The sequence below is a fragment of the Panthera pardus genome, unplaced genomic scaffold (assembly GCF_024362965.1).
Source record: "Panthera pardus isolate Hobbes unplaced genomic scaffold, ASM2436296v1 HiC_scaffold_12, whole genome shotgun sequence".
Lineage (NCBI taxonomy): Eukaryota > Metazoa > Chordata > Mammalia > Carnivora > Felidae > Panthera > Panthera pardus.
In genome coordinates this window covers 77285703-77307787 of record NW_026526677.1, presented here as the reverse complement: position 1 = coordinate 77307787, position 22085 = coordinate 77285703, and positions in this window count along the sequence as shown.

Below are 22085 nucleotides of genomic sequence, written 5' to 3'. Positions count from 1 at the left end.
GTGACCGGATTCCTCTGCAGGGTAATCAAAAGTGAATGGAAATGGCTATTTATGTATTCTAAGCCATTAGATGTTGCTTTCATCTCTGATTTCGTTGGATGATGAGTCAAAATATATACTGAGATCACTGCCTGCGGGTGGTACTTTGCATGTTCAATTAACTAAGGCCCGTGCACAGCACTGGTCATGAAAAGGCAGATGGTGAAGGGAAGCTAAACTGTTCAGCTTCAGAAATGAGTCACTGGCCAAATGGGAGGGTATTTATGAATTACATCTCCTTTTTGTTAGGGTTTGATGGTCAGTGGGGGTGTGTGTGTCCATCAGTTATATTCACAGTCTAATGGCAATATTGCCTAAAGTTTTGCGTGGATGTTCAGAATAGCTTTAAAACCTACCAAAAAAGAGTTCATGGTGAAATAGATTTAGGAAGTCCTGTACTGAACAGAGTTCATGTGTTTCTTCAGTGCAGGGTATTTCAGACCCACAAGCATATATATATTCATTGCAAATCTCTTAAGAGCAAGGAGGTAATAAAATTGTCAAACGTTTACAAGGAAGCCAGCATTCATTAGGCACCTATGTATTTATTACATTAAATGTAATGTGTACTAAATATTTTATAGAGATTATTTCGCTTAATCCACATAACTATTCTATGACGTGTCTTTATTTTCTGGAATGATGGCACTGAGGCCTGGAGTGCTCAAAAAACTTGCTAAGGTCATAATGAGCAGCAGCTTTACTGGGATTTGAACCCAAGCAGTTTTCTGCAGAACCCATACTCTTGACCATAATGCTCTATTTTCTTCCTTTTTCACTTTTTATTTTTTCTAAGGACTATCTTGTTCAGGCAGAATCCCACATATCACCCTTCAAGAAGGACATTTCTAGGGCTAAAGATATCAGGTATTGCTGGGAACTGCCCCAGATCAGAGTGGAGACAAGGAAACACAGAGTCAAGTTTAGACATTTTTCCACTCCGCCTAGCCTGATCCCTATTCCTTAGAGTTCTAAATAAATTAATGACTCCTGGACTTTTGAGTGAGAGCTGACTCCCCATTTTCCTGAGCGTTAGAATTGCCTTGTGCTTATCTGGGTCATTCTTCACATTTCTATTCAAGCATCACAAAATCCCTGACAATATCCTTTCATTAAGCTTACTCATTTTTGAGCGTGTATCAGGCCCTTGCTTAACAGTGGCATTCAGAGCTGATTTAGCCATACATGTGGGAATCGAAGATAGATGCAAAACTGGTTTTCTGGTGAGGCTGACTATACACTGTGGTTTAGAAATGGCATCTGCAGTAAGCCATCTAAGACTTTATTCCTGAGTGAGGCTGACTTACCCACCCAGGTCCTGGAAGAGCAGTCTGGCTCGAAAGGGGACGTGGATGGATCTGTCTGATTTCCTCTCCTACATTTCACAATGAAGTAAGCATCCAGAGAGGAGGGAAAGAAGGCTTAGAGAGATACTAGAAGTTCTGAAGCAGGAGGGAAGGAAGGCTGGGGAGACAAAGTGACCAAAGGAAAGTCATTTTGGTCTTAGGGTGACCCTTAACCTAAAAGTCATCAGGTCATAAAAAGAGGCACAAGATCTGACTCATGGAAGACCACAAGACCCTACTTCCTCCCACAGTAAAAGTCGTAAAGCCTGGACATGCTTAAAATTGCTCCCTGTGGGTAATTGCACAACCCTAAGACAATGGAAAAACTAACCGCCCAATGTAAGTGATAAACCCAAAGATACAGTAAGCCCCTCCCTGTATGGTTGGCCAATTTTTACAAGAATTTATAAAACCCTTTATCTGGGAGGAGAGACTGCTACTTTGTCTATGGAGTAGCTCCTTCCTTACTTCTATACTCAATAAATCTTTGTCCCATTTTCTAAATGGCTTGCTCTTGAATTCTTCCTAGCACAAAGCCAAGAACTGTCTTGGTGATGAACTTGAGGCCCTCTCTCTCAAGCCTCGGCCCATCCAGCATCAGTTCCTCCATGTTTTTCTCTTCGGAGGAGGGGAGTAGACATTCCTCTCTGGCAAGTGGGGAAAATAAGTGGGGAAACAAGTGTTCTCCCACCCTGGACGTTAGTGACAGGAGATAACACAGCTAAACACACAGAGTCTCTCAGAGAGCTCAGAGTCCAGTGGGAGAGACAGGCAGACACACATGAAACACTGTGAGATGAAAGTATTCATGAAGAGGGTATAAAGCAGAAGGTTATAGAAGAAATACGGTTTCAATTTCAACCACTTGAACAAAATTCACGTTGTTGTTTTTTCTGTCAGATTACATTGTCCTGTATTAATGTTGTTCATTCATTGATTCATCAAACATATGGTGAGTACTAACATGTATTGAGCTCTGTAGATACAACACTAAGATGAAGCCAGAAGCTGTCCTCCCCCTTTAAAAAAATCACTTTACTGGGTGCTGGGTGACTCAATCGGTTAAGTGTCTGACCCCTGATTTCAGCTCAGGTCATGATCTCATGGTTCATGAGTGTGAGCCTCATATTGGGCTCTGCACTGACAGTGCTGAGCCTGCTTAGGATTCTCTCTCTCTGCCCCTTCTCTGCTCTCTCTTTCTGTCTCTAAAATAAATAAATAAACTTAAAAAATCCCTTTACTTGGATTAAGTGACTGTGTGTCAACTAATTCATTCCCAACCAACTGGTTTATCTTTTATGTGGAAAGTCTTCAAGGTAATGCCACACAGGGGGTAAGCTTTGAGTAGTGGAGATATGCACAAGTCAGGGCCATCATCAGAACACTGTACATTGGAAGGGAAGAGAAGAAGGGAAGTGTGGTAATAAATGGGTTGAGAGTCTCGGAAATGAGCCGTGCAGGGCTCCCTCCAAGCCTTCATTTGCTTCACTACTTCGTCCAGAGTGAGTATGTCTTTTATTACGATAGTCTTGTGCCTGTGGAAGTTCACATGAGGTCCAGGGAGTCAAATGAAAGCTTTAGGGTTGAACTTCAAGAAGTCTGACAGTGGTTGTACTATTCTGACGTCAAAGGACACGAACCAGTAATTATTCTATTCGTGAAGGGAAGATGGAAAGATTGAGTACTTAGAGATAGAGAAGCCAAATTAGTTCTAATGAAATATAATGGACATAGATAATTAGGATACCAGGGTATCCTAATATGTCCTTCCACAAAATCAGATCTGGAAATTAAAAAAGTCAAAAGGACTTTGCAAAATTCTATGACTTGCTTGCTTAAATGGGAAGGGAACAAAGCTATTCCTTGCCAGTATGAAACCCTGTTCCAGAGGAAAGGATGAATGTCTTCACAGAGCCCTCACTGTTCTGAATAACGACTGTTGAACAGACAGAAGAGAGCTTTCTACTCCTCTCCCCAACCCCGACTCAGCAGTTGTAATCCTGCTGACTCTGTTCCACGGTTTTTTGTTGTTGTTGTTGGGTTTTTTTTTTTTTTTTTTTTTTTTTGAGAGAGAGAGAGAGTGCACAAGCAGGAGAGGGACACAGAGAGGGAGACAGAGGATCTGTAGCAAGCTCTGCAATGACAGCAGCAAGCCGGATGCAGAGCTCAAACCCACAGACTGTGAAATCATGACCTGAGCTGAAGTCAGGTGTGTAACCAGCAGTGCAATCCAGGTGCCCCCACAGTTCATTTTAAAATCTATAACAGTTGTCCTTAACACATGATATAATTTGCCTCTTTATTACATTTTTTATTTGTTGTTCATCTCCCTTACAAGGACAGAGAACTTCATTTATTCCTTAATGTATCCCCAAGTGCCTAGAAGAGTACATGCAACTCTAGGTCTTTAAATACTCCTCGCACGATGAACTCTTTGCCAACTTCCTCCAAGGAACCAAAATGGAGGTAGTCACTCTATGAAAACAAGGGAAAGTGGTTCATGAAGGAAAAGTGTCATTTGAGAAGGAGAGTGAGTGGGCTATAATAGATCATACTCAGGTTCTGACTTAGAGAGGAAGACACAGCCCTGAAGGGGAAACCAGAGCTTGGTGATTTGGTTACAACAAGCTGCTTCCCAGCAGGTACTTAGATAAGAGAACTACTACAAGAAACTTGGACTTACAAAACTAATTTTTCCCCATCCCTTCTGGCAATCATTTTCAGATAAAAAATGTCCAGGTAGCCTTTGTTTCTTCTGATGGTGATTTAGCCCGCTGTTTTTATGGAAAATCATCAGTTTGCTTGCTCAGTGGCTTACCAACCATGGGTGAGCAGTACGCATCTGGAATATTGAGGGCTGTAAAGATTCAGTAGCACAGCTGGGTGCCTAAGTGGGTTTGAGGGTCTTCCTTCAGCTGCTGCAACTAGAAAGGGATCAAAAATCGTCTGTGTTTTTCCTTGCCTCATCCTGTACTTGTTTTCTCTTCTGAAGACTGGGTTAATTATACAGTGGCTATTTTAGGTTGCTTCTGACTACATAATGTTTGTGCCCATGTATTTTCATCTGCTAAAAGGAAGGCTCATTCCTGGGTCCCTGAAATAAAAAGGAAAACAACAATAGCTAACATTTGTGCAGTAACGATCACAAACTCGGCTTTGTTAGGTTGTTACAATGACCCTGTGGCGTGATACCACGCCTGTGATGGTTTTATTTCAAATAACCTGAGGCTCAGAGTTGTCAAGTTGTTTGTCCAAAGATGTGCAGCTAGGAAAGTACTCCAAGGAGTACTCAGACCCATGTCTTGGAGCTCAAAATCCTGGGCACTCTTTACTGCTCCCGAGTTATCAAAGTCCTTCTACAACAATGGCTAATTGTTAGTCTTGTCATAGCAGTCTGCCTAGAAAATTACAGACTTAAGAAGTACATGAATTCCTTGGACTTTAGGGTCATAATCTTTTTTCAGACATAATTTGTTTTAATTTTCGAAATAACTTCACAATGTCAAAAAGATGAAAAGGAAACCATATCTTCCAATTTTATTGACTAGTTTCATTTGTCTAAAAATATACCAACCTTTGAGATTAATGTCAAGATAAGATTTGAACCATTACTCCTTCTTTTTTTTTCTTCCTATGCTGCAACTGGAAGAGCCAGAAATAACACGAAAACTTCTAACCTCCCCCCCCCGCTTTTTTTTTTTTTTCCTCATTACCACCAATCTCTATGCCACGAGAGGCCAAAAGAATAGGGTTGTTGTGTGATGGACTCCAACAAGACCCCCACTGGGAAGTTCTCCTGGGATATTGATTTATTCTAATAATGTTTCATCACTAGGTTGTCTTTCTTCCTTCCTCCCTTTCTTTCTTTCTCTCTCTCTCTCTTTCTCTCTCTCTCTTTCTCTCTCTCTCTCTCTCTCTCTCTCAGAATGCCAGGACTTTTGGCATTTTGAAGAAGCATAAGCTCCTTCATGTTGATACATGCAATTTGAAATGTTCCAGAATAGCACTATATAGGGAATCATCTACTCTGACAGAAATTTTTGAACATTTTCCAAATTCTGCAATATGTGTTTATTCTAGCTTTGGCCCAGAGTTGATTGCTGCCCTCAGCTCTATTCCTTGTCCTTCCCCTGCCTGACTGGGCTGATTCCTGTGGGCTGTTTCCCAGGTTCATGCGTCAGCTGGCTTCTGGGTCAGGGTGGCCAACAGGAAGCCATGCAGGAGATTGGAGGGTGAGAGAATTGAAGATGCCAGGGCATTTCTCTCTGTCCCTCTCTTTCTTGTGGGTATCTCTGGATGAACTATGTATTTTCCATGGAACTAATTCCTGTCTGACAGGCCTGCCATGAAACTGGCTTCTGCTTGGTGACCCTGACATCAGGGCTCTGGTAACTTTGCTTCTTCTCTTTATCTTTCCAGCCTAAAGATAGCAATGGTTCCATGATATTAGTAATTTCTGGATTCCCTCCCACTATTCCATTTGGCTTCTCAGCTCCTTTGCCACCTGTGCAAACAACTTCCTGCATTAAGTATCTCTGTTTTAAATCCTTTAAGTGAGTTGTGTTTTCCGGGCTATACCCTGGCCGAAATGGGCACTGATAATCATTTTAAGATTTCTGAGACAAACCGCTTTGTTAAACTTTAATAGTAACAGATATTGACTTACATGATGACAGAATTTGCTTACATTCTGAATGAGTTCACGTTTCCTTTACTGGACCAGTAGAAAATGAATGGGCAGTGATTTTTACATAAATTCACTGTTATATACAAGGCAAAGCTATCACTTCGTTTTTTTAATTAATAAACTTTATTTTTTAGAAAAGTTTTAGGTTCATGGCAAAATTGAGTCTAAGGTTCAGAGTTTCAGAGTTCCCATGTATCTCCTTTCCCCACACATGACCATCACTGTTTTATTTTCTCAAAAGAAGAAGCCTAAATAAATAAATCCTAGTACTGTCATGAGGGCTTATATTGAGAAGGCAAAAGAAATGTAGCTTCTTAGAATTTTCTGCCAGGTAATATGGTAAATAACAGCTACTTCCATGTAGTGAATGCCCCGAAAGGAAACACAAACCATGAATCTATTCAGCTGAAGGAATTCTGGAAGTGGAGTATAGGAGTGCCTACTGGGTCAGAGAAAATGGGGACAGAGTGGAGATGAGGTTAGGTGCTGCTCATAAGAGAGGGCAAGGAAGTCTGAGACCTCTCTCACAAACAGGTGGTATATGCTGGGCGGGGGGGGGGGGGTGGGCAGGAAGGGATAAGGAGGGAGCCTATATGGATACATCGAGACACAGAAAGCAGAAGTGAAGTCGACTATCTCCTGACGGGTGAAACATTTTAGTAACTCCACCTGAAGCCATTGAGGCTTTTTGCACAAGAGAACAGGTTGCACGTGTTGAAGAGAAAAGTTGGGATTTCCACGAATAGCTCAGATAGAATGGGAGTGAGTGCTGAAATTCACTGGGAAGAATTTGGCAATGTCTCAGCAGCTTCGGAGACCTTAGAAGTCGCATAGAGTAGAGATGTCCTGGCATTTTGAGAGACATCTCAGACATTGTCCCCTTGTTTCTGACTCCTTGTTTCCTTCCCTCCTCTCTCCCTTCCTCCCTCCCTCCCTTCCTTCCATTTAACAATTATTAAAAAAAATTTTTTACGCTTATTTATTTATTCTGAGAGAGAGAGAGAGGGAGAGAGAGAGAGAGAGAGAGAGAAAGAAAGAGAGAGCGAGCAGAGGAGGGACGGAGAGAGAGGGACAGAGAGAACCCCAGGCAGGCAAGGCTCTGCACTGACAGTGCAGGGCCTGATGCCGGGCCCAAACTCATGAACCGTGAGATCACAACCTGAGCCGAAATCAAGAGTCAGACGCTTAACCAACTGAACCACCCAGGTGCCACATATGAGTGTCTCCTTAAGTATCAATCTCTGTGCTAGGCAATGGTGACACATTAATAAATAAAAACAGACAAAAAAAATCCCTTGTCTTCAAAGAAAACAAGGAAAACAGTCGATCAATATAATAAGTTATAATTGCATGGTATGCTACAAGGGAAAAGTGCTATGGAAAAACTAGAGCTAGCGAGAGTGTTAGGGTGGGGTAGAGGAGAGGGTTGGAACGGCTAGTGTAGAGTTTGTGGAGAAGGTGACTTTTGGCAAAGAGCTGAGGAAGTGAAGGAAGAGCATTCTAGATAAAGGGAACAGCAAAAGCAAAGGCCAAGAGGCAAGAGTTGCCTTATAAAGTTAAACATACATTTACCCTATGACCCAGTAATCCCACTCTTAGGTCTCCAGTCAAAAGAAGCAAAAACAAATATCCACACAAAGACTGTGTACTAATATTTATATGGGCTTTATTCATATTAGCCCCAAATGGAAAACATCCCTTGTATCTAAGAGGAGAATGGGTAAATAAATTGTGGTATATCCATACAATGGATACAACGGAATACTACTCATAAATTAAAAATAAAGAGCTATGAATACTGCTACAGCAGTAATGAATCTCAAAACCATTGTGTTGAATCAAAGAATCCAGACACAGAAGAATATATACTATTTGATTCTGTTTACATTAAGGCTAAGAACAGGTGAAACGAAATCTGTGATGACAGAAATTTAAGTTGTTGCTTAAGGGCATGGGAAGGAATTGACTGGAAAATGTCCTGAGGAAACTTTCTGAGGAGACAAAAATGTTCTGGATCTTGATTTGGGTGGTATTTACATGGATATTTATAACTGTCAAAACCCTATGAACTGTACACTTAAGATTTACACGTTCTATAGTATGTAAATTATACTTCAATTTTTAAAAAGTGCCTAGAGTGTTTGTTAAGGATAAGCAGGGAATGAGGGTGTTTGGTGTGGAGTGAGTGAGGAGGAATGTAGCAGGAGAGGAGGCCAAAGTAGAACAGGGGATGAAGCTAATCATATAAGGCCAGCTAGGCCATTGTAACGCCCCTGGCTTTCGTTCTAGATGAAATAGGGACCTTCTGTCAGATTTGGAGCAGAGGCATAAAACGATCTGATATAGGTTTTAACAGGATCACTCTGGTTGCTGTGTTAAGAAAGACTATGGAAAGCCAGGCAGATCCATTCGAAGAGCATTGCAATAATCTGGGCTAGAGCCAATGATGGCTTGGACGGGGGGCAGCAATGGAAATAGACAAATGTGGATGTCGGATATAATTCTGGAGATAGAGATGATGGAATTTGTGGAAAGATTGGATGTGGGATTCAAGAGGAAGAAAGGAATGATTTTGTTCCAAGTTTTGGCTTGAGCAACTAGAAAGATGAAGTTGCTATTGGCTGAGATGGGGAAGCCTGGAGCACGTTTTGTGGCCAGGTTAAGTGTGGGCTGCCAACTGACCACCCAAGTAGAAACAATGATTAGGCAGTTGGATATTGGGATCTTCACATACAGAAGTTACTAAAAGCCACCAGACTGGGTGAGATCAGAAAGGAATCAAGTGTGAAGAGAAAAAAGAGATCTGAAATTATTTGGATGTCAACAACAGTCAAGGGATTGCTGGCCCATGTTAGGCTGGAAAGGATATACGACCACAGGAAAGGGATGGAAACCTCATCAAAGCAGGGTACAGAAGACACAGTTTCTTCTCCCTTTCCCTCCTCCCTGGCTCCACATCACAGGAGGATTAGATGACAGGATGAGGAAGGGTGAAGAGGGGAGGGGTCAATAACCCTGTAGTCTTCACCTTCCTCTCAAACTTCAAGAGTCAGGTGTTTAGCTTGTGCTGGGGAGAAGAAGAAAAGGACTTTGAATCAAATCTGAGATTTAAGCTAAGTGAATAGCACGGTTTTAGGATCCAAAATGTGATTTTTTTTAAATAACTGAAAGAGTCTACAAAGCTGTGGAACCAGAATAAATTACCTTCAGGGAGCCTGCTACACAGCCTGGAAAATGATATGGGCTGGAAACGGTGTGGGGTGTTCACCAGAGCATAACTATTATTGGTTATTGGGGTTAAAAAACCTTTCAGGTTTTTCATGTTTATATCCTGTGAGTCAAGATGGCTCACAAAATTGGGTACATCAGCATTTGACACTATGAGATCTGTGTGAGAGAGAGCTCTGGGCATTAATTGCTCACCCATAAAATAAGTAGGTTGGGCAATATGATAATCTACAGGGTCATTTCCAAATATCAAATTGTATCACTTGATTTGAAGCACTTAAGATTAGTCATAGCACACTGGCTGGTACTAAGCCAACAGTTTGCTAAATAGTGATTTCTTTTTCTTTGAAACTACATTTGTGACAACAGGGTTTGACCAAGTGAGTTACAGAGAAACGAAAGAGCTTTTTTAAAATTCAGTTATTAAAATACTTTTAGGATTCTGCTTTTAAGGCAAGCACTACCAATAATAAGGGGCAATGTAATTTCTATCTGTATGCAGAGCAAGTGTATCAACAAAATTTCAGTTTATGCAGACACCTGCTTTACTGGGTTTAATGAGAGTCTAAAAATAAGAACTAATGTCCTTTGTGGAAAATAAACACACTGACAGATTTGTTTGACACAAAGAGTTCCCAACATTGAGGCACACATCATTCCAACTCATGTTTTGGCCTCTTTAAGCCTTCAAACAGCCATCTTCCAGCAAACTTAATGACGGATGTGTTGCAGAAATGATTCCTATAATTCTTCCACATTAGTATAGAAATCAGCTAAGGCCACAGAATGCAAAGCAGTGATTTTACCATACAAAATTTATTCTAATTTCTCTCTTGGGAAAAACTTTGCAATTGAAACACATTGGTTTTGAACATATTTGAGGCTCGTTTTGCAACTGTAATCTACAAATATTGAAGCTTAAACAGCAGCTAATGGTCATGGTATCTCTGTGACTATGTCTGTTACAAAACAAGAAAAACCATCTGAAGTTGACTTTTGGAATGCATTGCTATTTTCCCAAAATTTAAAGGATCAATAAAATTACCAAAAATAAGATTTGCGGGAAGCTGGGTACATCATTCTAATGGAAAAAAAAACTTAGTAAGATCTTATCAGATATACTCCAAACAGTCCTGTGCCCAAGGCAGTTACTGACTATCAGTTGATTGGGGTTTTCATACAGATGGAGGCATCAAATGTAGAAAAGATGCATCTAATTCACTTATTTTTTCATTTAGTAGGAACTGAGGTGAAACTGTCGACTTTATCTAGGCAGTAATAAAATAGTATGCTAATATGTTAATTTCAGTAAAATTAAAAAATTGGTAAAAAATGTAAATTTAATCGTTCTTACCCAGAATATTGAGGAGTTGTAATTGTTTACCTGTGTTACATATTTTTTCTAATTTTTACTTCCTATATACACACTAAAAATTCTAGAAATACTATTTTCTTTGGAAATAAAAAATGTGGGTATGATACATATATGGATAGTATATAAGTTTAGTAATATAGTAATGTATGTATGTGTACACACACATACACACACACACACACACACACACACACACATATATATATATATATAGAGAGAGAGAGAGAGACATAATATAAAGCATGCCATATTGCATATGATCAACTGCTATGTATAAGTTGTTTACATGGTTTCTCGGAGTAAGTTGTGAGATCAATAACAGTCCTACTTTACAGATGAGGAAACTAATGCTCAATAAATCTAAGAAAGCAGTTTCAAGACATAGAGCTAGTTAATGGCAGATAGAGATTGATTCTTAGTCTTTTTGATTTTAAGTCCTACTTTTTTCACTCTGCTGTGCTATCCCCTTTCTGCAAACCTACTAGAGAGGAACTACCAATCTACAAAGAAATGAAAGAGAGATGATTGATTATTTCCTTTCCAAATGAATTCACTCTAGAATTTTTCATTGATCAGTATTTAAAATGTCATTTGCCTTTTATGTAATTCATTATAACATATAGACTTTTCAGAAATGTAAGTATTACATGATATAGACATGTCTTTTAAAATGAAAATTGTAGGTTTGTCTGGGCTTCAAAAGATCTTTGTTGCTATAGTCCATATGTATCACTTCCTAACATCCTGACTAATACCATAGGGAGAATTTTTTGCATCAGGACACAAATGACAAAGGTTTATTGAGTTCCTACAGTGTGTCAGAAGGCATTCAGGCAAGGGCAAACACATGCACAAAACTTCTATACCACGAAGTACCATGAAATAGTATGGTTCAGAGGCAACACTGAGAATTCTATAGATACAGAGATAGAGGGATTTTCACATATTTCTAGTGATGTATACACCATGTTTCCCAACCCACACTAAGTAAGAGATAAAAGGAGAAGGTCAGAATAGCAGTGTGAATGTATTATTTCTCTGGCTCTGCCTAATTCACCCCAGACTCCTTTAAAACCTTTATAGATTACTTCTGAGTTATCCCTAGAGTGTTTCACCATAATGCATCCATCCAAACACCATCCTTTTACTTCTTTCCAGCCCCAACTTTGCTGCGTAGGGTAAGGTCTGCTGCCAGATTTCCCAACGCCAAAGAGCAGATGTTACTGCCCAGGGCGCTTGCCTTGGTTCCCCTCTACCTCCCACCTCCTGCTTTCCTCAGTACTAAAGCTCTTTGATTGTGCCAGAGCCACTGATGGGGGAAGCTTTAGTGCAGAAATCTCATGCTGTGCTCTCCACTGGTCTGTGGAGAAACCCTCTCTCCCTCTTTGTATCACATCTCTGGTATATGTGTGACTCATGTCCTCTGGCTTCTCCAGTCTGTGGGCAGAAATGCAATCACATTAGCATAATGTCCAGAATTCACTGACTTCTTAGCCTTCATTTATAAAACTGTAGGAATTTACCAATCCTATCCTTGCCCAAGTCTCTCCACTTAAGTGGCGGAATCCTTAGTGACCATCTTGAGCGTGCAGAAACAGGTCTGTTCAGATTTTTCTACCGGCTGCATCCTCTGTGGAGATGTCTCTTCCTACTCCAGTCTCTTTTCCTTTCCTTTAGACGATAAAGAAAGCCTTCTTGCAAAGAATGTTTGAAAAGAGTCTTTGGGATCATGAGCCCTAGACACATGATCTTAGATTCTGAGGCAGCACAGTGTCCTTGTAATAAATTCCTATGTTTTGCTTTAAGCAGGTTGAAGTTAGTGTCTGTCACTTCTGACAGAATCTCGAACGATACAAGTGTGGAAGGAAGGGGGTTTGTTTGTCTCTGAACATTGTATGCTACATTTCCTGTTGTAAATCATTCCAGTTTTTCAGAATTCTCAAGATTATCCAAAATACCCCATCACTAATTATATCTCAGTGAATGAAGGAGGCTCTCTTCAATTAATTAATGTTCTGGACTCCACTCTTTTTCTGATGTGATTTGTTGTCTTCATTGATTAATTGAACAGATTGTTAGGTGATTTCATTTTCTTCTGATACTGCACTGTTTAACATTCTCGGTCTCGTGTATTTCTGTCTATAAACCACTAAACTGAAAATTGTTCTTTTTTACTGAAGTAAAAATGGTATACAACATTATATTAGTTTCATATGTACTACATAATAATTTGGAATTTGTATACACTACAAAGTGATCGCCATAATAAGTTCTTTTGATAAACAACTCTCACTGTAGCTGTCCTGCAAATAGTATGGACTCGTAAAGTCCAGGAAACCTGCAGTTTGGTCCTGGGTCCTTCTCTTATTTACTGTATGACTTTAATCCAGGCCCTTAGTACCTCTGAAAGTATGTCATCATCTATGAAACAGACATACGTCATCTATGACATATGTCATTTATGAATGACATACGTTTTACAAACAAGGCATTGAAAAATATGAAGCCTAGAAAATGTGGAGTATGAATAATGAAAATTGTAAACAAAAGGACATTGAGACTTTTATCTTGGTTTCTCTATAGAAGTCAGGCATGCAAACTTTTCATATATGAACTTGTCTCATAATACTTTTGGAAGTACTGTAAGAAAAATATTTCAAATAGTATTCAAGCTAAAACTGGTAGAGAAATAATAATATATTTGAATGAGTAAAGATTTTTGGTAGGATAAAGTATATATTTATGAAATCATAGGTGGATATGAAATATGTATTTGCATCAGAATCTTCTTTGTAGTACTTTTAGTGTTTGATACAGGTCATATCTTCTTCTCTAGATATACTACCATCAACCTAGTTAAATAGTCATTAACACTTCCAGATTTTAGGATGGGGGAGTGGAGGCAAGGACAGTGTTTAATTCTATGTTTGCTTCAGGGCTGGTAACGATGGTGAGAGAGCCAATTCTTCAATAGGTGCTAGATATCGTCACCTGAACTAGGTTAAAATTAAAATCGAACTAGGTTAAAGTTAAAATTAACCAGACAATGAATTCGGGCTTAAATAGATTTGTATGACTTCTGGTGACAGTTCACCCCAGGACATCCTCTAATTTGAAGTTTCACATTGCTTTCTCCTTTCATTTCCATCCTAACATCATTTCCAGCATTATTTTACAAATTTTACAATTATTTTACAGCATTATTTTACAAATTTGTATGTTTGTTGAGCCCTTGGGTTCAGTTACAAGTAGCCATGGTGACACTAATATTACATCACATATCCTGAATGATTGTGACTAAATTATCCAGTACATAAAAAAATCTAAAAGGGTGTGCTCCTGGATGTTTAATATAACTTAACATGGTTGTGTTTCTATCAAGTCAGTTAATGTAAATAGAATATACCACAAGATACCTAACACTGTAGCTGCTTTCATTTTCATTCAACAGAAGCACATGAATTCTTTATGAATTGTCAAAAATTCTCAATTAGTGATGTACAAATTAATGAGATAAAGTTGCTTAGATGTTAAGTTCAAATGGACTGTCTAGTGTTTCCTTTCTCTATTGCATATTCCCTGCTTCCAGAAATAAATTGGATAAAGCTTCCTTTCACCCTCTGCAAGATAAATTGCATTTCCTTATGTGAAAGCAAAGCAACTAGAAAAATATATATACTTTTTCCATTTTGGGCAGCTCTGTTGAGCTATGGCGTCATTGCACAGCAGGCTTTTACAGATAAAAAAAAAAGGCAGGTGTGGAGAGACAAGAGTTCTCAAGAAGAGAGAGGCAAATTAGGGGAGAAAGGGGAAACCATACTCAGCAAACCTGTAGTTGGGATCTCTCCAACAAAAGGGAAGAGAACGTGTTGGAGTAGAACGTGGTCTGGACTAACGGAGGAGACTTGTGTGAGGTTCCAGCAAAGCTGCTGGAAGTAGACAGTAAATGTGCTCGGCAATTTATGCAATTACATCTAATCTTCATACCAACTCTGAAGAGTAAGTATTATTATGTAAAGTTTTACTGGTTAAGAATCTGTAGCTCAAGGAATTGAAATGACTAGAATGTGGAATGTGATCCCAGGTCTTCTGATTCCAATAGGTCCATTCATGTCCTGCTCACCCCCACCCTCTCCAGAGTCCCCTTTGTCATCAACAAAGCGGCTCGTTGGCTGGATTAAAAGGCAGTCCGCGGCTGTGGGGCCCAGAATAAAGGATATGTCACTTCTCCCTTTGGGAGCAGTCTCACGACATCTTTACACACCCTGTGGCCATTAGACTTAATGAAATCCTCACAACATAGGTGCTCTCTCTCTTTGTGTGTGTGCTGAATGTCACTGCTTCAAATTAGACTATAAGCTCCCCAAAGGCATGGGCCAGTTTTGTTTTGCTCACTGCTTTATATGCAGTGCAGCACAGTCCAATGCAAAAGTATGGCAACATTTGCTGAAGGTAGCATGGATAATTTTTATTTTATTTTTTTTAAGTTTATTTATTTATTTGAGAGAGACAGAGACAGCATGAACGGGGGAGGTACAGAGAGAGGGAGAGACAGAGAGAATCCCAAACAGGCTCTGTGCTGTCAGCACAGAGTTCAACGAGGGGCTCAAATTCACGAAACCTTGAGATCATGACCTGACCTGAAACCAAAAGTCGGATGCTTAACCGACTGATCCACCCAGGTGCCCCTTGAATGCATAATTTTTAAAATAAACTTTCTTTTTAGAGCAGTTTTAGATTTACAGACTTGTAAAGATAGCAGTCTTCCCATATACTCCACATCCAGCTTCTTCTATTATTAATATTTACATTAGTATGGAACATTTGTCCGATTATGAACCAGTATTGATATGTTATTGTTAACTAACTCCATTCTTTATGCAGATTTCCTGTGATATCTTTAGCTTGATGTTTTTTGTTTATCCATTTGTTTGTTCCTTTTGCTGCCTTTTTTTTTTTTTTTTACCAAATGTCCTTTTTCTGTTCAGAATCCTAGCGAAGATATGTTGCATTTAGTACTAATGCCTCCTTTTACCTGTGACAATTTCTCAAATTTCCCCTGTTTTGAGGACCCTGATGGTTTTGTGGAGCACTAGTCAGATATTTTATAGAATGTCCCCTAATTGGCATGTGTCTGATTTTTTTCTCATGGCTAGACTCGGTAACATGTCTGGGAGAATGACCACAGAGGTAAAATGCCGTTGCCATTACATTATATCAAGGGTACATACTATCAGTATGACCTCTGGCTGTTGATATTCACCTTGGTCACCTGCTGTGAGGTGGTATTTGTCAGCTTTCTCCACTGTAAAGTTATTCTGTTTTTCTCCTTGCCATTGTACTCTTTGGAAGAAAGTCACTTGTGGAGCACTGTGCTCCATCTGCTTTAGAGTGGAGGACTAACATAAATTATTTGGAATTCTTCTGTACGCGTTTGTTTCTTGTCCCCCATTTCTGTATTCAATCATATCAGTGTCAACGCACGGATATTTACTTTATGTCTTCAGTTAGAATCCAATGCTCCATTATTTTGTTTACTCAAGTTATTCCAACCTTTGCCATTCAACTCTTTCAGCTGGCTCCTATACGCCTTTGACGTAGCCCCACCCGAGCAGGGTTTTTGCTAGATTTTGTTTTAAACAGTTGCTTACTTTCTGGCATTATAGGATGCTTTAGTGTCATCTTGTATCTTTTCTGCCCGAGTCCTAGAATCAGCTATTTCTCTAAGGGGACATAGTTTCTTTTATTGAAGAATGGTATTAGAAACTAAGCTCTGGGCAGCAGATATGCACATTGCTACGGGGAGTATCATTGCTTCAAAATGCTCTCAGATGACAGAGCAAGGAGATATACATGTATATTCTTACTGGAATTTATACACATATCCATAAACATTTCCATAGGTAGTCATCTGTATATGTATGAAGCTATGTATGTAGTTTATTCTGATGCCTCCTACTCTAACTCCTAGATATTGTAGGCTCCTCCCACTGCTTATATGTAATCTCCCATACTAATCGTGAGAAACCTGGTTCCCACCATCTGCTATCCACTTACTTAATTGTTGAATTCCAGTATCCATGTAAAGTGGTTTCAGAATTGTTAACCTAGACTTTGTGGGAAGCAACTTTATCAACTGGAGTACATATACAGTCCCTTTGTCTTTAGACTTACAGATTCCACTGATCTCTAAAGTTATTTAGGTCAGCACCTTAACCCTCCAACCCGCTCAGTGAGGTTCTCCATACATTTATAATACAGTTTGATTCTTTTGTCACATTCTGCTTTCACTACTGGGATCCCCTGACTTCCAAAATGATTTTTAACCATTTGCATGTATTAAGGTAGCACTTTGTATGGTAATATTCTGTACACTTTGACAAAGGTATACTGTCATGTATCCACCATTACAGTATCATACAGAAGAGTTTTGCCACCCTAAAAAAGCCCTGCAGTTCACCTGTTCAAACTACTTACTACCCACCATACCCCCTACCTGAACATCTGGCAGCCACTGATCTGTTTACCGTTTCTATTGTTTTGTCTTCTCCAGAATGTTATATAATTGGAATCATATGGTATGTAGCTTTTTCAGACCGGCTCAAAATGGATGAAAGACATAAATGTGAGACAGGAAACCATCAAAACCCTAGAGGAGAAAACAGGCAACATCCTCTTTGACCTCAGCCGCAGCAATTTCTTGCTCGACACATCTCCAAAGGCAAGGGAATTAAAAGCAAAAATGGGACCTCATCAAGATAAAAAAAACTTCTGCACTGCAAAGGAAACAATCAACAAAACTAAAAGACAACCGACAGAATAGGAAAAGATATTTGCAAATGACATATCGGATAAAGGGTTAGTATCCAAAATCTATAAAGAACTTCTCAAACTCAACACCCAAAAAACAAATAATCCAGTGAAGAAATGGGCAAAAGACATGAATAGACACTTCACCAAAGAAGACATCCAGATGGCCAATTGACACACGAAAAAATGCTCAACATCACTTATCATCAGGGAAATACAAATCAGAACTACAATGAGATACCACCTCACACCTGTCAGAATGGCTAACATTAACAACTCAGGTAACAACAGATGTTGGCAAAGACGTGGAGAAAGAGAATCTCTTTTGCATTATTGGTGGCAATGCAAGCTGGTGCAGCCACTCTGGAAAGCAAAACAAAAATACCCTGCAACCCAACAATTGCACTACTAGGTATATATCCAAGGGATACAGGTGTGCTGTTTCAAAGGGGCACGTGCACTCTAATTTTTATAGCAGCACTATCGACAATAGCCAAAGTATGGAAAGAGCCCAAATGTCCATTGACAGAGGAGTGGATAAAGAAGAAGTGGTATATACACAATGGAGTATCACTCAGCAATCAAAAAGAATGAAATCTTGCCATTTGCAGCTACGTGGATGGAACTAGAGGGTATAACGCTAAGCAAAATTAGAGAAAAACAAATATCATACAACTTCACCCATATGAAGAATTTAAGATACAAAACAGATGAACGTAAGGGAAGAGAAGCAAAAACAATATAAAAACAAGGAGGGGGACAAAACATAAAAGACTCTTAAATACAGAGAATAAACTGAGGGTTGCTGGAGGGTTTGTGGGTGGGGGAAATGGGCTAAATGGGTAAGGAGTATTAGGGAGGATACTTGTTGGGATGAGCACTGGGTATTATACACAGAGGATGAATCACTGGCATCTACTCCTGAAATCATTATAGCACTATATACTAACTTGGATGTAAAGTAAGTAAGTAAGTAAGTAAGTAAGTAAATAAATAAATAAATAAATAAAAGATTTAAAAAAATATCCATTCATGTCCTTTTGTGGCTTGATAGCACATTTGTTTCTATCGCTGAATAGTATTGATTGGATGTACCAAGTTCTGTTTATCCATTCACCTATAGAAGAGCATCTTGGGTGCTTCCGGTTTTTGGCAATTATGAATAAAGCGGCTATAAATATTCATGTGAAGATTTTTCTGTAGATGTATGTTTCCAAGTCAGTTGGGTAAATACCCATGAGCACCATTGCTGCTAAAACTATATTAGTTTTATAAGAAACTGCCAAACGGCCTTTCAAAGTAGTGATACCATTTGCATTTTCACCAACAACAAATGAATTTTTTTCTTAGTTCAACTTCAGTAGTTGTGTAGTAGTATTTCTTTGTTGTGAAGTGGATGTATTTTTTATAGAAAAGTCATGCACTCACATTTCCTGTGAATGTGTAACTTACAGATCATCTTCTGGACCAAACCCTTGTTTTAAGTCAGTGAGTTGAGGACCAGTGACTTGGTAAATTCCCAATGAAGTTTGGCAGAAGGGAGATCATACCAAGGCCATCAGTGTGATCATTTTTTTTTTCTTTTTTACAATAATGATGCTAGCTTTTGTGGGTAGAATTGGAAGAACTCCCACTGGCAAGGGATATTTTTAAGAAAATTATGAGACGACAGAAATACAGGCAGGAACTATGGGAATGAGCAAATCTTTGAAGCCAGGCACTAAGACAGATGAGGTAATATGGGGCCACGTTTATGCGGCTGAGGCAAAAAGTCACTTTATGTCCAGTCCTGTTAGCTTTGTAGTAAGAACAATGCTACTTCCTGACCCTGAACTTGTATCTTTTTAAAAACCTACACAGATTAAATCAATTCTATGGGACACTGGAGGGAGAAGTATATTGGCCTATCTACTACATTTACTGTGTGTAAAACAAAGAGACGGAATAAGAACATTTGCTCTTTACCTAACCTTTTTGTCTGGACGAGAATGTTGACCGCAAAATCCAGTGAAGTTTCATCCCAGTCCAGAAATCCTTTTTTTACCAGTATCTGGGGAATTCTTTGTCTTGTATTTTATTAAGATAATAAAAGAATTAATTGATAGTTAACAAATCTATATTATGAAATTAAATGATATGAACTTTACTAGTTAGTTGAGTAATAATAATAATAATTACTATGATTATTATAATAATAATTAATAATAATTATTAATTATTTATCAATTATTATATAATTAATAATATATATTATTACTATTATATAGTAATATTTATATAATATATAATAGTAATACTATATATATTATATATATATATATAATATTATATATATTTTATATATTACTTTATCCTTTATCCAGGGCCTCACTTGCTAGTCTGCTGTGCCTCATAATACTTACATCCCAGACTCTCTTTGAAGATAGATTACTTTCTTCATGGGTTTTACACTGAATTGCATTTGTGTGTGTGTGTGTGTGTGTGTGTGTGTGTGTGTGTATTTCTATTTGTGATTGCCCAAGGTTCAGATGCAATGTTTGGAGTGCAAAGATGTTTGTTATCTCTAGCGATCTTTTTCATGTAGTTGCTCAGCAACATCTGAGCAATCAAAGCTCAGAAAGATCCTGGATTCATCTCTCTGTATTTCTCTACGCCATGCATGATCTGATCTAAGTTGTCGTGATGGCCAGGGTATGGGGTTTTGCTTTGTGAAGGGAAGAGAACTTGGCCCAAGTAGGTATGCCCTGAAAATGTTCCCCAAAGGCACAGAACTTGTGGATTCTTTAGATTGATCAGTTTCCCGGTGTGCCAGTTGGAATTGGTGTTGCCTGTGTTATTTCTCTCCATCTAGAATTGGTGGCTGGTAACCCTGGGTGTCAGCCTCCACGTAAGGGCAATACTTTCTAAAGGAAAAGTATGCTCACTCTGCTGAACTGCTTTGGGATCTGTAATTCCTGTGTACTTGTGTGACCTGAAGACATGTGATGGATCTCAAAAGCCTAGCTACAGGATTTTCTGATTTTATTCTCTTCAGCTTCCCTTTCTATGTTACTCCTCTGAAGACCCTCAGAATCAGGTTATTTAGAGTTCCCCTCATATCACCACGGAGCAGCCATGATGTGGGTGCGGGAAGAAAGTTCTGGGAGGAGGAGGAAGAGCTTACATACAAGATAAGTTTTTAAGAGGCTCTATAAACCCTTTTGACTCCTTTACCCAAGCATTTCCCTTCCTGATTCTGTCAAAGTTCTTGGAATTCCCCCAGTGTATCTAATCCCTTGGGTTCAGGCACTAGAGCCGTTTGTGCCATTTAGGGGCAGGAGCCGTAAGCAAATTTAACTCAGATTCATTTATCAGTTAAGCCACAATAGTTTAGCAAGAAAATAGGATATTCCTCAAGGAGCAGAATGTGGAGATGGGGGAGCTGATGTGGGAAGAGCAGTGCTTCTCACCCTTGGTGGTTGTGGACTCCTTAGAGAATATTTCAAAAGCTATAGACCTTCTCCCCAGAAAAAGTGTACATACTGTGGAAGTGCCTTTTGTAGCCAGGCATATTCAAAAGTCAGAACTATATAAAAACTTGATAGAGAAACAATTTTGCCTGAAAAGCCCTTAGATAGCCTAGGAGATATCCTATACGTGGTTTTAAAATATTTTGCTGTTCAATAATTGTTAAGCATATTGAAATTTGATTACCATTGATGTCGATCAAAGTTGGAATAGAAAGAGTACATATATTCTGCTGTCTGGCCCTTCACAACATTCTGCCTTTGAAGAATCTGTTAAATCTCTAGAGGAGAATGGGGGACAGGTGTAAATTCTAAAGCTTGCCTGCAAGGCATATTCCATTCTGGTTTTTACCTTTAAGCCACTGCAACCTTAATACATGACAATGAATTTGTTTGTGGTTGAAGATTAAAACAAAATAGTGGCAAGCCTAGGTTCTAGGGTCAGAATATAAAATAAATTTGTTCAAAGTGGGGCTCCACTGTACGCACAAAACTAACTCCTGATTTGGAGCATTTGTTGTTTCAGGTGGTTGAGAGGGTGGGAAGCAGCACAGCTGGGAAGGGGTGGGGACTGGAAGAGATGAGAACGTTGTAGAGAAGAAAGAGAGATGGAGAGGATTGGGTTAAGCCCCCTCTACTGACCTTCCATTTGTTCTTGGGCCAGCCCCAGCTGCAGACCTTTCTTTTTTTTTTTTTAAGATTCCCTTTGCTCCCTCTTCTGTATGCTCCTCCCCCTGGCCCCTCCTGTCCCCCCTCCTTCGCACTCTTCTATGTATGTGTTCCAGCATTCTCCTTTGGCCTTCTAGCACTCAGCAATGAGGCCCTCAGGAAGTTCCCAGTTGGATAAGGGAAGAGTATAAAGCAGCCTTATCACTACATTCCTGATTCCTCTGGGTTTTATTGTTATTAATTTTCTTATGCAGATTTTCTGTGAGGCAGCTGTGTTTTCAGCTGGAAAAAAGTTTGTGACCTTAAGGACAGGGGAAAAAAGGATGCCATTAAGAAAGGGAGTGGAGAAATTAAAAAGTCAGTATTTCTTTAAATGGGGTCAACTCTAGCCAGTTGTTATCTTTCCTATAAAATCTTGCCTGGCT